Raw genomic sequence first — 5,537 nt, forward strand, 5'->3', positions numbered from 1 at the left:
TTCGCGAATTAGAGGGGAGATCTCACGCCAAAATGGGAGCATGCGATGGGGCTTTTTTTTTGCGAACTGAGAAAGAGAGGAGCAGTTCGAAACTAGGCCTGCTTGAGCGAGAGAGGGGCGACGGACGAACTGCTGTAGGAGCGACTGGTCGTGAGGGAGGCTGGATTTTTTTTTATGCTGTGCGAACTGCAGTAGAAGCAACGAGCAGGGAGGGATTTTATTCTGTGCGAATGAGAGGCAGAGAGTAGAAGTCATTCCAACTGCAGTGAGAGGGGAGATGGGTCTGTTTGCCAACTGCAGAGAGGAGCGGGAGATCAAACTGGGCTGGTTTGTGCGAATCTGAGAGAGAGAAGGAGGCGAACTGGACTAGAGGGGCTTCTATGAGAATTAGAGAGCAGTTCGAAAATGCAGAGAAGGCGACAGGGCTTCGTGCGAGTTCGGACCTGGGGAGGAGAGTGACGGGTTGTTCTTGAGAGAAAGATCGTGGGTCTTGCGGCCTCCTTGGAGCGGACCAAACGGGAGCGTAAGAGAGAAGGGTCGGGTGCCTGCTGTGTGCGAATGCAAGAGAAAAAGTGGGGTTGATTTCACGAACTGCAGGGAGTTGATGCTGGGCGGTTTTTTGTCTGAGTTGTGCGAACAGAGGAGAGAGGAGTTTTTGTTCTGTCTGTGCGGGTTGGAGATGAGAAGGGAGTTCGAGATTTTTGTGTCAATGAGAGCATGGGGCAGAGCGTGGGAAGGTTTTGTGTATGTCAGTGTATGAGAGAGTGGGAAGTTATGAGAATTGCCGAGAGAAAGAGCAGTTTTCCGAAAATGAGAGATGGGGTTTGGTTAGACAAGCCCTAATTGCATATGATTATATTTTATTTCAAATAAATTAATGGCTTAGATTAATCTTAATTTAAAATGAAATCAAGAGTTAGTTTATTAGTTCAAATTGATTTAGAATATTATTTATAAAATAATTGATAATTTAAAATATATATTTTGAGTTAATTTTAAAATAGAAATAATTTTGAAATACTAATTTTTATCTCATTTACAACGATTTGAATTTGATTGAGTCGAGGCGAATTGATTTAGGTTTACTTAAAAGTTCGAGTCTGTGCTACGTCAGTGGGCGTCCACCTAAGAGAAATCCTATGGGTGACGTCTACACTAGGCTACGAAGACCTAGGTGCTAGAGTCGATTCCAGGGAAATTGACCTCGAATAATGAGGTCAACAGTGATAAGGAAAAGGCTCAGGGGGTTGATGATTCTAATAAAGACTAAGCATATGGACCATGGGTTCACATCAATTATAGGAAGAAAATGAAGGCTTGGAAGGCTCCTAAGAAGAACATTTATGTACCTAAATCTTCAATGGTTCATAAATCTTCTTATCCTCAAGAATATTCAAATGTCAAGGCTGGAGTGGAGGAAACCGTGGGCAAGGAAATTGAATTGCATAATAGTTCTGTTTATCCTGATTCAATTTGCAATATGTCAAATGTGTCTGAAGATATAAAATGTGTGAATATTTCTGTGATATAGAAATTGCCATTGGGGATTAACACGACTGATCTTTCTTCTGAAGGGATGGATAACACCAAGTTCAAGTTCATGAGTTCTTTGAGTGAGGATGGAAAAGAAGTTGTAAAAGCTATGGACCCATTGTTGGATGGGGAATTTATAGAAGAAGGTGAAATTGTTACTCTTTATGTTAATGAAACTGTTGTTGGATCTGCTTAAGAGGCAGCTGTCTCTGGTGCCATGGTAAAAGTTAAAATTCATGTTTAGGAAGTTGTTTTTTCTACTGCCAGGAATGAGGTCTCTGTTTTTGAGGTTCCAGTTTCTGTTGATCTAGAGATGTTTAAATCTACTTCTGCAAGTTCAAAACCAAAATTGTTAAAGGAGTTGAAGTTTCTAGGACCGTTGGATCATTCATAGAAAAACAAGAAGTTGGAAGGTTTGACAAAGAGGAGGAGTGGGGGTCCTTCCCTCTTTGTGAAGAAATGAGTTCCATAGCTTTTTGGAATTATAGAGGGGAAAATAAGAAGGAAGACTCTCAGTATTTAAAAGAAATTATGAAAGTTTTGGATATCTTTTTTATTGGCATTGTGGAGACTAAGATCTCTTCTATTGGTAAGGGGGATATTTGGGAATATCTGGGTAAGGATTGGAATTTCTTCTTTTACGCCTCTAATTGGATGTCAGGTGGAATCATGGTTCTGTGGAATTCAAAAATGGTTTCTTTCTCTATTCGGGATAGTTCTCCTAAATGTGTCGTTGGGGATTTTTACTGTATCAAAGATAGAAGCACTTGGGCCATATCCACAGTTTACAGCAGCAGAGATGTGTACAATAGAAGAATACTATGGGAAAGTTTGGAAAGGCATTCTAGCTCTACTCTTCCCTCGATTATAGGAGGGGAGTTTAACTATATATTATCTCAAGAGGAAAAGAGGGGTGGAAAGAAATTTATATTTTCTATTGTCCCTCAAGAAATGAAATCATTTATGAATAGTAATGATTTCCATGATATATTCTTGGTTGGCCCTAAGTATACATGGTGCAATAATAAAGGGGGCGGAAGTGCTCGTATTTCGGAGAGATTAGATAGATGCTAATTAAACTCCAAGGCCCTTCAACTTATACAGCAAGTTTTATTGAGTCATTTAGCGAGAATTGCTTATGATCATTGTTCGATAGTGTTGAAAGTCTTTAATTCTAGTTTGCATAAGAGCAGGTCTCTTAGATTTGAGGATGTTTGGGTTCCCTTCTAGCGGCTGCAGCGGTTGTGCGGACGTCTTGGGCTAACTAGCAGCTGGTAATCCTATGGAAGTTCTAAACCAAAAATTTGGAAGAGTGTTAAGAGCTATATGTTTTTGGATTAAAGCTAAAGTTCAAGATTTAAATGGCTTGAAGGTTAAACTAAAATTGGAAATTTCAAACCTACAGATAGAAGAATCCAATAACGACTATTTATCTGAGGATAAGCTCTTTGTTTTAAAGTCCAAAGTCACTGGATTTAACACAACATTGGCTTCGTTAAAAACTTGGTGGAGGAAAAGATCAAAGATAAAATGGTTAGGAGATGGGGATAAAAATTCAAGTTTCTTTCATGCAGTTGTGAATGGAAGAAGAAATTTGAATCACATCAACTAAGTCAAGGATGGAAGGGGTAATTTTGTTGATGATCAAAATGGTATTGAAGATATCTATTTTAGGTTTTTCTCTAACAAATGGAGAGAAAGGGTGGGTTTCGTGAGAGGTTGGCCTCCATTTATGAACAAGTTATGTCATGAAGATTGTACTCTCTTGGATGCAGATATTTCCTTACAAGAAGTGGAAGCTGTGATTAATCGCTTGGGTAAGAATATTTCTCCAGGCATTGATGGCATCACATATTCATTTTTTAAAACTTATTGAGTACTATTAGTCAGGATGTTTGGCTTGTTATTTCCCATTTTTTTAATTCAAGAAAAATGTGTTTCAAATGGAAGGATACACTTGTTATCCTTATTCCCTAGGTACCAAATTCAGTTCTTCCTTCCCATTTCAATCCAATTAGTTTATGTTTATATATCTATAAGGTGGTGGCAAAGATTTTACTGAATAGACTTATGATGGTTATTCATAAACTAATTTTGGAAGTTCAAGTTGCTTTCATAAAAGGGAGAACAATTTCAGTTAATATTCTCTTGGTCTAAGAGCTCTTTGATAAATTTAGATACTCTAGATCTAAAAAGGGTTTGGTGGAAATTAAAATTGATATGGAGCAAGCTTATGATAGCATGGCTTGGTTAACTTTGAACCAAGTTTTGGAATCTTTTGGTTTCCCTGGTTGGTTTTCTATGCTTGTGATGGATTGTGTTGTTGATCCTCGGTTCTCTCTTCTTATCAATTACAATAGAAATAATTGGATTGAAGCTAAAAGCAGAATCAGGAAAGGATGTCCTCTCTCTCCATATCTTTTTATTCTTTGTTCTTAGTTGTTATAAAATGCTTTCAATTTTTTTGGAAGTCAGTTGGGAAACAAAGCTACTCTAAATGCTCCTAAAATCAACTGTTTAATACATGTTGATGATATCTTGATGTTTTTTGAAGCTAAAGGTATTTTTGTTAAGAGAATCAGGAAGATTATTACTTATTACTATTGTTGTACAAGGCAGGTGGTTAACATTAAAAAATCTAGTGTGATTTTGGGGAAATTAGTTAATCAGATGAATAGAAAGAGTATTTTGAACCTGCTTAAGTTTAAGGAGGTTAAAGAGATGGTTTATTTGAGCACTAAAATGTATCTTAAAAGAATGAATGCTACGAATTTTTTGTTCATTCTGGAGAAGACTTCTAGTAAATTGAGTGTATGGGGAAAGAATAATATGTCTTTTGCAGGGAAAATTATTTTGTTAAGATCGATTATATTATCTTTACCTGTTTACTTTGCTTCGCATACTACGGTTCCTATTAGTGTATTGAGATCAATTGATAAGATGTGTAGGGATTTTTTGTGGAACAAACAAGGAAGTAACCATTGATTACATATGTTGCTTGGGAGGAACTTTGCAAGCCGATGGAGCTTGGTGGTCGTGGGCTACATTGAGTAGAATCTATTATTGGTCCTCTTTGAGTAAAGTTTTCTTGGAATTTTATAAATTATCCTGATTCTCTTCTAAATAGAACATTGAAATCCAAGTATGGTGAATTCAGGGATGTTGATCACCGGAGGTATAGATCCAATACTTGCAAGGTTATTTCTAGCGGGATGACAACACTCCAGTTGGTGGTTAGGTGGAAATTGGCTACAGGTTCTTCTATAAATATACTTAAGGATTTGTTGATTCTAGATAAGAACTTGGAAAGATGGCCAAAATTTATAGCTATTATGGATGAGGATTTACCTTCTCTTGATGAATTCATTGTTTGGGGATGCTGGAATATTGTTGAGCCTCATAAATGGTTTGGGCCTAGCTTACTTGATGCTATTGTTCGGATTATAATCTATCCAGAAATTACACATGATAAGATGGAATTAATACAATTTTTTTCTATAAAGTCTATTTCTTCTTCAATTACCAAAACTAGATGGATGAATAGGGAATCAACTCTTTATGGGAGTTGGTTGAAAAACTGCACTAATCTCCCAAGGTAGACTATTTTTGGTGGCATATTTTGAAGAATGCTATTCCCACAAATGATTTTTTAATGACTATAAGATTGGCAGAGGATAATTATTTCCCAAGGGGTTGCATAGGGGTGGAAAATTTGGATAATTTGGTATCAGGGTGCGATATAATACAACAAGCTGTGAAGCTGTTGAATAGTTTGTATTTATCATGCCTATTTTATCAACATTCGTGGAATGCAGCAAAGCATTGGAAGCTTTAGTAGTAAGCAATTTATTCGTGAGTAACCTTTACTGTAATCTGATTTATCTAATCTGGGGCAGCAATAATTGAAGGAAGTATGGAGATAAGGAGTTTGGTTTGTGCTGTATTGCTTCAGGATCCATTAGTATGGCCTATATTTCTTTAAACTTTAATCTTTATTTGGATCA

The sequence above is a fragment of the Dendrobium catenatum genome, unplaced genomic scaffold (genome assembly GCF_001605985.2).
Source record: "Dendrobium catenatum unplaced genomic scaffold, ASM160598v2 original_scaffold_198558, whole genome shotgun sequence".
NCBI classification, from domain to species: Eukaryota; Viridiplantae; Streptophyta; class Magnoliopsida; order Asparagales; family Orchidaceae; genus Dendrobium; species Dendrobium catenatum.